This window comes from Mustelus asterias, chromosome 9 (assembly GCF_964213995.1).
Source record: "Mustelus asterias chromosome 9, sMusAst1.hap1.1, whole genome shotgun sequence".
NCBI classification, from domain to species: Eukaryota; Metazoa; Chordata; class Chondrichthyes; order Carcharhiniformes; family Triakidae; genus Mustelus; species Mustelus asterias.
Genome location: NC_135809.1, coordinates 14,564,356 through 14,576,800, shown reverse-complemented (window position 1 = coordinate 14,576,800; position 12,445 = coordinate 14,564,356).

Genomic DNA, 12,445 nt, shown 5'->3' with positions numbered 1-12,445 from the left:
GATTGACATTTAACATTGGAGCAACAGGAATGAAATAAATGCTGTTGATGTCATATCACAAGGACAAATTAAAAATGATGATGGAAATCTGCATGTGTCAGATACCTCGATGAAAAATAAATAGATGCTGGCTGGAGTAATGCCACACCACGTGCTGTGGTTACTGACAGAACCATAGTCAAGGGAAGATGTGAATGGATCACTTGTACACTTATCTACGCATTCTGTCCTGGTATATAGTCTGAGAACAATGGTGGTACATGATACTAAGCAATATTTTTTAAGAGGCTTATTCAAACATTAAGAAGTGCCTCCAGTGAAAGTATTTGGATAGTCCTTATTTTTGGATATTTGAGGATTGAGCTATTTGATGTACACTGGCTTAGTGGTTTTTGGAAATTTGAATAATAAAGATGCGTGGGGTATAAAATAGAGCAAAAATATTTAGATAATGCAAACGACATCGTTGAGTAACATGAATGACTATAAGGAGAGTAAGGGATGGTATAGTTGACTGGATTGAAGTGACAATGGTAGGAAACAGGATTGATAAGCAAGCTTTGACTATGCATTTGAGAAAACTGTGGGTTGACTAATCAGCCCCCTATTAAACTACCTGGTCAGAAAAGGCAAAGTAACGATCAGATGGACAAATGAAAGAATCTTAAATTGTTGAAACCAACAGAGAAAATGCTGGAAAATCTCAGCAGGTCGGACAACATCTGTAAGGAGAGAAAAGAGCTGATGTTTCGAGTCCAAATGACCCTTTGTCAAAGCTGACAAAGGGTCATCTGGACTCGAAACGTCAACTCTTTTCTCGCCTTACAGATGCTGCCAGACCTGCTGAGATTTTCCAGTATTTTCTCTTTTGGTTTCAGATTCCAGCATCCTCCGTACTTTGCTTTTATCTTAAATTGTTGAACTTTCCAGGGTTGATTCCAGGAATGCCACATGCAATCCCTATGTATTTCCCATTTTCTAAAAATGTTAATTTTAGCATCGCAAATGCATGCAGAGTTAAGGGTTTATTAAATCGAAGTTAGTTAAATATAATAGATGTTATCTTGTTTAAAAAGCAATTTGAAAACTCAGCAAAGTGAGTATGTAATGATTTGCTTCATGTTGCGGGAAGTAGAGTGGGGAGGGTTAGAGTTCACAGTATCTGTCAGAAACAGACATTTTGAGACCGTGATCAGGCTTTGCCTTTAGGTTGATGTGATTTTTCTCTACATATATTTTGACATCTTTTCTTCCTTTTCCCAAAATATCAGTCATCTGTCTCCTTGCTATTGATTTCTTACACATAAGAACACTGCAAATATGTATTCATGGTCACATTGATTGCTGCCAAATAATGTAAGCTTTCATTGTACACCTGATCTATTCTGTAAACTCATTGGTTTGATTTACATCAAAGCGATTGATTGTTTTTTCAGAATAAAGAACTATAGATAATAAGGCTGAAAAAAACAGGTTTGGTACGTTTCACAAAACCAAACTCAAGTAAAACTAATCATTTGTCCCTTATTTTAAGACATCTTTCAACATTGGTTAGTTAAAAGAGATAGGCCGGAATTTTACTGTCCAACCCGCCACGGGAATCGGAGCGGGCGAAGGGCAAACCATGGAAAGGTCCGTTGATCTCAGATGGAATTTTACGGTTTTGGGACGAGTGAGGCCATAAAATCCCGCCTATGATAACCATAATCAAGGAGCCCACGCACTCCGGACATTCTCTCTTCCACCTTCTTCCATTAGGAAACAGACAAAAGTCTGAGGACACATACCAACCGACTCAAAAACAGCTTTTTCCCTGCTGCCATCAGACTTTTGAATGGATCTACCTTGTAGTAAGTTGATCTTTCTCTGCACCTTAGCTAAGACTGTAACACTACATTCTGCACCCTCTCCTTTCTTTCTATATGTACGATATGCTTTGTCTATATACAGAGCAAGAAACAATACTTTTCACTGTATACCAATACATGTGACAATTATAAATCAAATCAAATCATTCCACCTTTTTAATCAGGGATCAAAATCATTGTCTAAAGTGTTTATTGGCCGAGGAATTTGCAGGTACATAACAACAGCACAGTGAGGGATCTTTTTGTTTAGGTTACTGTAAACAGATTTTTAGAATACATATTTGCAGGTGCACTGTAAAGCAAAAGAAAGGATATAGTTCGATTTCGATTGAGTTTAAATGTTATTAACTTTCCAAAAAAAATCAAATCACAATGCCTGAACTTTTGTTCCTTGTAAAGAGATTTATTGATTATTTTCTGTGTTTTGCCTATGGAAAACTTCTGGAACTTTATTCATTGCTAAAGGTGATTAGAACATGTTTTATTTGGTTTCTAGAGTGAAATACATTTATTAGCAAACCAAGTAAAATAGTTAATAGAATAGGCAAATTAAAAGTGAAAGTTTATTTATTAGTGTCACAAGTAAAATTACATTAACACTGCAATGAAGTTACCATGAAAATCCCCTAGTCGTCTGTTCGGGTACACTGAGGGAGACTTTAGCTTGGCCAATGCACCTAACCAACATGTCTTTTGGACTGTGAGAGGAAACCGGAGCATCTGGGGGAACCCACGCAGACTTGGGGAGAACGTGCAGACTTCACACAGACAGTGACCTAAACCGAGAATCGATCCCAGGTCCCTGGCGCTGAGAGACAGCAGTGCTAACCCATTGGGCCACTGTGCCACCCAAAGTATAATATCTGGGAGATAGCAGTGATTTTTCTTGAGATCTTGCCCAGTTGAAAGGGCAGGAGATAAAGACTTTTGCTTTATGTACTTATAGACTAAGATAATCACAATTAGCTGCATGTAGCTGATAATGTAGGTGAATAAGTACCATTATGTTGTACAATGACTAACAACTCACGCGCTTTCAATTACTTTCATGGATAAATTTGGAAACAGGAGGTAACAGGTTTGGTACGTTTGTCATGGAAGAACAAAATGCAGCTGTCATTTCAAAGGCAAATCTCTCACGTGTGTTGACACTCACCACAGAAATGTGACTTTTCTGGCTCAAGGCACATTCACAGGATGGAATGTGTGGAAGCGATGGTCCAATGGTTTTATCACTAGGCTATTAATCCAGAAACTCAGCGAATGTTCTGAGGACCTGCATTCGAATCCCGCAATGGCAGATGGTGGAATTTGAATTCAATCAAAAATAAATCTGGAATTAACAATCTACTGATGACCATGAAACCATTGCCGATTGTCAGAAAAACCCATCTGGTTCACTAATGTCCTTTAGGGAAGGAAAACTGCCTTCCTTACCTGGTCTGGCCTAGATGTGACCCCAAAGCCACAGCAATGTGGCTCTTATTTGCCCTCCAAGAGTAACTAAAGGTGGGCAATAAATGCTAGCCAGCCAGCAACGCTTAAAAGAACATAAGAAATAGGAGCAGGAATAGGCCATCTAGCCCCTTGAGCCTGCCCCGCCATTCAATAAGATCATGGCTGATCTGAAGTGGATCAGTTCCACTTACCCGCCTGATCCCTATAACCCCTAATTCCCTTACCGATCAGGAATCCATCTATCCGTGATTTAAACATATTCAACGAGGTAGCCTCCACCACTTCAGTGGGCAGAGAATTCCAGAGATTCACCACCCTCTGAGAGAAGAAGTTCCTCCTCAACTCTGTCCTAAACTGACCCCCCTTTATTTTGAGGCTGTGCCCTCTAGTTCTAGTTTCCTTTCTAAGTGGAAAGAATCTCTCCATCTCTACCCTATCCAGCCCCTTCATTATCTTATAGGGCTCTATAAGATCCCCCCTCAGCCTTCTAAATTCCAACGAATACAAACCCAATCTGCTCTGTCTCTCCTCATAGTCAACACCCCTCATCTCTGGTATCAACCTGGTGAACCTTCTCTGCACTCCCTCCAAGGCCAATATATCCTTCTGCAAATAAGGGGACCAATACTGCACACAGTATTCCAGCTGCGGCCTCACCAATGCCCTGTACAGATGCAGCAAGACATCTCTGCTTTTATATTCTATTCCCCTTGCGATATAGGCCAACATCCCATTTGCCTTCTTGATCACCTGTTGCACCTGCAGACTGGGTTTTTGCGTCTCATGCACAAGGACCCCCAGGTCCCTCTGCACAGCAGCATGTTGTAATTTATTTCCATTTAGATAATAATCCAATTTGCTATTATTTCTTCCAAAGTGAATAACCTCGCATTTGTTAACATTATACTCCATCTGCCAGATCCTCGCCCACTCACTCAGCCTGTCCAAATCTCTCTGCAGACCTTCTACGCCCTCCACATGATTCACTTTTCCACTTATCTTTGTGTCGTCTGCAAACTTTGTTACCCTACACTCCGTCCCCTCCTCCAGATCATCTATATAAATGGTAAATAGTTGAGGCCCCAGTACCGATCCCTGCGGCACGCCACTAGTTACCATCTGCCAACCAGAAAAGCACCCATTTATTCCGACTCTCTGCTTCCTGTTGGATAGCCAATCCCCAATCCATGCTAACACCCTACCCCCAACTCCGTGTGACCCAATCTTCTTCAGCAACCTTTTGTGAGGCACCTTATCAAACGCCTTTTGGAAATCCAAAAACACCGCATCCACCGGTTCCCCTCCGTCAATCGCACTAGTCACATTTTCATAAAAATCCAACAAGTTCGTCAGGCACGACTTTCTCCTCATGAATCCATGCTGCGTCTGCTTAATCGAACCATTCTTATCCAGATGGCATGCTATTTCTTCTTTAATGATAGATTCCAGCATTTTCCCAACTACAGACGTTAAGCTAACCGGCCTGGAGTTACCCGCCTTTTGTCTATTTCCTTTTTTAAACAGCGGCGTAACATTAGCCGTTTTCCAATCCGCCGGCACTACCCCAGAATCCAACGAATTTTGATAAATAACCACTAATGCATCCGCTATTACCTCTGATGTCTCATGAATGAACAAAAAAAATCATATAGCTGAAGATTTTCCAAATGGGGAGGTAGCTGGATTCCGGAGACCTGAAGGATGTCCAAAGCTCCATTTAGGGGATGCTGTCAAGCGTGACGTGACCTAAACACCGACTTATTGATTATCATGGAATCATAGAAACTCTACAGTGCAGGAGGAGGCCATTCGGTCCATCAAGTCTGCACTGACAACAATCCCATCCCAAGCGCTATCCCCACAACCCCATACATTTACCCCGCTAATCCCTCTAACCTACACATCCCAGGACGCTAAGGGGCAATTTACCATGGCCAATCAACCTAACCTGCACATCTTGGGACTGTGGGCAGAAACTGGAGCACCCGGAGGAAGCCCACACAGACATGGGGAGAATGTGCAAACTCCATACAGACAGTGACCTAAGCTGTGAATCGAACCCAGTTCCCTGGAGCTGTGAGGCCGCAGTGCTAACCAATATGCCACCATGCCACCCTTATGTTTTGGCTTCTGCCTATGGAAAACTTCTGGAACTGTTAAAGATGATTCAAACAGGTCTTATTTGGGTGCTATGGTGAAATACTTTTATTAGCAAACCATGCAAAATATTAATAGAATAGACAAATTAAAGTATAATATCTGGGAACTTGGGAGACACTTGCCAATGACAGAAAGAAATGCCGTCATCAGCTATTGCCAGCAGTGCTAGCGTGGTAATCAGTGGCATGGCAATAGATGCCAACACGAAAACAAATCCAGAATGTCAATGATAATCACTTCATGTGCAATTATATGGGAAACGGGCATCACTGGTAAGGTCAAATTGTGCCCATTCCCAATGAAATGACTAGCTTGCTAAGCCATCTCAGAGGGCAGTTAAAAGTCAGTTATTGTGAATCTGATGTTGCATGTCGGGCAAACTAGGCACAGGTGGAAGATTTCCTTCACAAAAGGATATTAGCAAACCAGATGAGTTTTCATTACAATCAAAGAACTAAGAAAATTACAGCACAGGAACAGGCCCTTCGGCCCTCCAGGCCTGCACCGACCATGCTGCCCGACTCAACTAAAACCCCCTACCCTTCTGGGGACCATATCCCTCTATTCCCATCCTATTCATGTACTTGTCAAGACACCCCTTAAAAGTATCTGCTTCCACTACCTCCCCCGGCAACGAGTTCCAGGTACCCACTACTCTCTGTGTAAAAAATCTGCCTTGTACATCTCCTTTAAACCTTGCCCCTCGCACTTTAAACCTATGCCCCCTAGTAATTGACTCTTCCACCCTGGGAAAAAGCTTCTGACTATCCACTCTGTCCATGCCTCTCATAATCTTGTAGACTTCTATCAGGTTTCCCCTCAACCTCCGTCGCTCCAGTGAGGACCAAGTTTCTCCAACCTTCTCTCATAGCTAATGCCCTCCATACCAGGCGACATCCTGGTAAATCTTTTCTGTACCCTCTCCAAAGCCTCCACATCATTCTGGTAGTGTGGCGACCAGAATTGAACACTATATTCCAAGTGCGGACTAACTAAGGTTCTATAAATTTGCAACATGACTTGCCAATTTTTAAACTCAACGCCCCGGCCCATGAAGGCAAGCATGCCATATACCTTCTTGACTACCTTCTCCACCTGCATTGCCACTTTCAGTGTCCTGTGTACCTGTACACCCAGATCCCTTTGCCTATCAATACTTTCAAGGGTTCTGCCATTTACTGTATATTTCCTATCTGTATTAGACCTTACAAAATGCATTACTTCACATTTGTCCGGATTAAATTCCATCTGCCATCTCTCCGCCCAAGTCTCCAACTGATCTATATCCTGCTGTATCCTCTGATGGTCCTCATTGCTATCCGCAAATCCACCAAACTTTGTGTCGTCCGCAAACTTACTAATCAGTCCAGTTACATTTTCTTCCAAATCATTTATTTCTATTACAAATAAATCAATGATAGTTTCATGGTCACCATTACTGAGACTAAGTTTAAGTTTATTTATTAGTGTCACAAGTAGACTTACAGTAACACTGCATTGAAATTACTGTGAAAATCTCCTAGTCACCACACTCACTGCCTGTACGGGTACACTGAGGGAGAATTTAGTACAGCCAATGCACCTAACCAGCACGTCTTTTGGACTGTGGGAGGAAATCGGAGCACCCGGAGGAAACCCACTCAGACACTGGGAGACCGTGCAGACTCTGCATAGGCAGTGACCCAAGCCGGCAATTAAACCCTGGTCCCTAGTGCTGTGAGGCAACAGTGTTAATTGCTGTGCCACCGTGCCACCCACTCAGGTTATATTCCAGATTTATGACATGAATTTAAATACTACCACAATAACTACCATGATGGGATTTGATCATATGTCCCCAGATCATTAGCCTGGGTCCCTGCATTGCTGGTCTAGTTACATTAACAATATACCAACATCTCTCCCCCAGTCACTGTGGCTGAACCTGCACTGCAATGTGCCATATAAAACTTTCGCATCCTCAATGGATTTGATTTGTTGTGCGTCTATAATCTCATGCAGATGGAAGGATGCTGAAGGGAGTTTGTGGGCTTGTGTGAAATTGCTATAAAAATCCATTGATTCAACAATGCCTTCCAGGTCTAATCTACATGAAACCATTTTAATGCCCTTAAAAAAAGGTGTAGTAAGTCATTACTTTGCTACATTCCCAAGTGAGAGAGAAAAAAAACATTTGTTTGTGTATGAAAAAGACATTGAAATTGTACACAGGCTACTTCCTCAATTTAAACCAATTTAATGGTTTAAACGAGTGCAAACTGTGTGAAAGTTCAGATAGTTTAACTAGCTCTGCAGTAAATGATGTCGAGAAATGTTGGAATGTGTTGTGCTCCCATGCCTCATTGATCTGAATATAATGTTCATTTAAAGAGTTTCAGGATTTGATATGATATGCACTGACTAGCTATAGTGATACGGGGCAGAACTATAAATTACTGAAGTCTGTATTGGAGAGGGATAGTGAATGCCAACAGTAGAGTAAGATTGAATACCACAGGTATTATTTCCTCTGGGCCACTTTATAGGTTCCTGTGCTAAACATGGATAAAGAACTAATTTTCTTCAGTCACAAGAACAGAGAATGCTGGAAAGTCTCATACAGTAAATGGCAGAACCCTTAAAAGTATTGATAGGCAAAGGGATCTGGGTGTACAGGTACACAGGTCACTGAAAGTGGCAACGCAGGTGGAGAAGGTAGTCAAGAAGGCATATGGCATATTTGCCTTCATTGGCCGGGGCGTTGAGTTTAAAAATTGGCAAGTCATGTTGCAGCTTTATAGAACCTAAGTTAGGCTGCACTTGGAATATAGTGTTCAATTCGGTCGCCACGCTACGAGAATGATGTGGAGGCTTTGGAGAGGGTACAGAAAAGATTTACCAGGATGTTGCCTGGCATGGAGGGCATTAGCTATGAGGAGAGATTGGAGAAACTTGGTTTGTTCTCACTGGAACGACGAAGGTTGAGGGGTGACCTGATAGAAGTCTACAAGATTATGAGGGGCATGGACAGAGTGGATAGTCAGAAGCTTTTTCCCAGGGTGGAAGAGTCAATTACTAGGGGGCACAAGCTTAAGGTGCGAGGGGGCAAGGTTTAAAGGAGATGTACGAGGCAAGTTTTCTACACAGAAGATGGTGAGTGCCTGGAACTCGCTGCCGGGGGAGGTAGTGGAAGTAGATACGATAGTGACTTTTAAGGGGCGTCTTGACAAATACATGAATAGGATGGGAATAGAGGGATATGGTCCCCGGAAGGGTGGAGGGTTTTAGTTCAGTCGGGCAGCATGGTCGGTGCAGGCTTGGAGGGCCGAAGGGCTTGTTCCTGTGCTGTAATTTTCTTTGTTCTTTGTCTGACAGCATTTGTGAAGAGAGAACAGAGCTCGTGTTTCGAGTTTGGATGACTCTTTGTCAGCTGAAGCGATGAAGAGTTATTCAGAATCAATGTTGGCTCTGTTCTCTCTCCACAGATGTTGTCAGACCGGTTGAAAGTTTCCAGCATTTTCTATTTTGCTTTTATCTTAATTTTCTTCAGTTATCATTACTTTCCCCCCTACCCCCCCTTACCCCTTCACCCCGTCAGTGATTGGATTTGAGATTGGGGCATTAACCTGCAAGAAGAAATGAGACAATTGCAGCCATTGGGCTATCGTAACATTTCCCGCTACTACTGCATTTTCTGAATCCTGACATCCTGTGAACCTTTAAAAGATATGGATAAAGTAGACATGGAGAGGATGCTTCCTCTTGTGGGCCATTCTGGGATGAGAGGTCATAGTCTTAGGATAAAGGGTAGCAAATTTAAAACAGAGTTGAGGAGAAACAACTTCTCCCAAAGGGTTGTGAATCTTTGGAATTTGCTACCCCAAAGTGCGGTGGATGCTGGGACAGTGAGTAAATTTAAGGAGGGGTTAGACAGATTTTTAATTGGTAATGGGTCGAAGGGTTATGGAGAGAAGGCAGGAAAATGGGGATGAGGAGCATATCAGCCATTTTCGAATGGCGGAGCAGATGCGATGGGCCGAATGGCCTAATTCTGCTTCTATATCTTATGATTTTATGAACTTATAATGGGACGGGTGCACTCAGGGTGAAAATACTTTGGCATCTTTGCAACAAAATCTTGGATTACACAAAGTGCCTTGACAAAAGCCATCAATTGTTGCCTGCCCCACGTCAGTCACTGGTCTGAATTTTATTAGCCTTGGGGTGAGGAAATTGGACTCAGGTTGTCCAGTGAAATGCTGGTGGGGCTCTTCAGAATAGATATGTTCTTGCTGCTGGCCAATTTCTCCTGAGACGGTTGGTCAGCAGGCTCGAGAGCAGCCGCAGCAGTGACCAATTGAATATCATTTAGAGGAGGTTTTTAGGATCCGTAGAGTTTCATTGGCTCACCAGCAAAAAGCAACAAAGAGCCCAGCAGCGTGAGTGGTGGATGGAAGTGGAAGCTATTGAGAGCACCAACATTTTCAACACACACAGGCTAAAGAATTCTCCTAACCATCGGCGAATAATATTAGGAATGGGTTAACAGACCTTCTAATTTAGTCCTAATTTGATGTCAATTATTCGATAGAAGTCACTGATATATAAAGGGGCCATAGGTGGCACTGTTTGTTGGTGGAGAATTGTGCGTGGAGTTGGATCAAAGAAATAAAGGATTTTTATGAAGAAGCAGAATTCGTGTCTCCTTTACAGCAACTGAAAGGCTCAAACAAATAATGATACCTGCCGTAACCAAAGGGACAGTATAAGAGGGAGGTTTGTGTAAGGTCTATTACTGACAGATACCACTTTCCCAATAAACATAAATACTGTGGCTACAAGAGCAGGTCAGAGGCTGGGAACTCTGTAGCATGTAACTCACTTTCTAACTGCCCAAAGCCTGCACACTGTCTACAAGGCTCAAGTGTGGAGTGTGATGGAATACTTTCCATTTGCCTGGATGAGTGTAGCTTCAAAAATATTGAGGAAGCTTGGCACCATCAGGACAAAACAGCCCAACTTGATTGGCACTCCATCCATTAAACATTTGCTCCCTCCATCACCACCAAAGTAGTTGAGGCCAAAATGTTGTGTGATTTCAAGAAGAAATTAGATATAAGTCTTGAGGCTGAAGGGAATAAGGGATATGGCGGGGAAGGTGGGATCAGGATATTGAATTTAATGATCAGCCATGATCAAAATGAATGGCGGAGCAGGCGTGAAGGGCCGAATGGCCTATTCCTGCTTCTAGTTTCTGTGTTTCTATCACTGGCACACAGTAACAGCAATGCATGCCATTTGTAGGATACACTGCAGTAACTCACTAAAGCTCCTTTGACAGCGCCTGCCTCTACCATCTAGGAGAACAATGGCAGCAGATTCATGGGAACACCATCATCTGCAAGTTCCTCTCCAAGTCAGTTATAATCCTGACTTTGAACTATGTTGGCATTCCTTCGCTCTCACTGGGTCAACATCCTGGAACTCCCTTCCTAACTCCTTATCAACATCACACGGACTGCAGCAGCTTAAGATGGCAGCTCACCGCCACCTTCTCAAACGTAATTAGGGATGGGCAATAAATGACCTAGCCAGCGATGTCCACTTCCCACGAATGAATAAATAAAAGGAAAGTGCAATATTTCAATGTTAATTTAAATACTATATTATTCATTTTGGCTTCAATTAGCAAAATAGGAACTGAGGGTCGAAGTTTCACTCCAGTTGGGAAAATTTGTATCTTCACAATCCCGACTCTGGAGAAAGTGTTTTGATTGTTTAGGTGTTCATTGCAAGAAGTGTGAGTGTGGATAAAGGGATAACAGAGGTTGAGCCTGCTACCCCCTGGAAGAGTTCGGAGGCAGATAAAGGGGTTGCTGAGGCGGGCTGTTTAAAAGGCCCAAGTGCTTCGTCCCAATTACAATAAAAACAAAAAACATCCCTCCAGCCTTCATCCCTTACACTCCTTACCCTGCACACTCCCCATGTCCCATCCATGCCAATTCATGTTACCTCATGCCCCCTTCCCTTCCTCCCCATGGCCCTTTATAATTTCCATTCCAACCCGGGCCCCTCATACTTCCTATAGTCCCTAAAGCCTCTATGCCAACTTAGTTCCAACTCATACCAAGCCATGGCTACCCACCCACCATACTTTCCTCTTACATCCTCTATGCCAATTCATCCAGTACCTGCTATAGACAGACCTCAGGAGTCATTGTGAGATGAAATATAATAAAGTTCAAAGTGTCTAAAGTTCTAAAGAAGCAGACTTCCCTATGTTAAAAAAAACTCTCATTGATAACATTTAAATCCCTGCTAATTACTTAATCCCTCATAAAACAAACATTTCCTTCAAATAATAGAACCCTATGAAAACATACATTTGTATTCATAACTCCACATCAAAGACAGCCAATTTCTTTTAACTACTTGGTTAAAACTGTGAACTTACCGCCCCTCCCCCCACTGTGATAATGATAGGCTGTGGAAGGAGTGAGGCAGAACTAATCATGTCAACAAAAAATGAAAGAGCAAGAACTGATTTATTTTCAACTGCTGGATTTTTTCTTCAAAAGTTTAAAGGGCAGGAGATTTAAATTATTTGACACTTGGACAATTCCACAGAGCTCATCTACTTTTTTCAGGCATTTTTTCTACCCTTATCGTTCCCAAAGGAGTATCTGTCCTTGTCCAAAAGGTATCTTACCTCTCCAGTAGAGGCACCTTACCTCTGCAAAAGGCGAGGTAACTCCGGCAGCTTTAGATCTTTTTTAACAAATGTTTAATGTTGGCAATAAACTGAGGCTAGTCAGAATGGTGTGATTAGAGCTAAAAATGGCAGACTAAGTTCTCTACAATACCTTTCCACTCGCTGCTGTAAACGCAGAGAAAACCGTGTCTTTGATAATTCTCGGCTGCCCGCAACTCATAAAATAAGATGTCATAAATGGAAAGCAGAAAGGTTCCCATTTAATCAT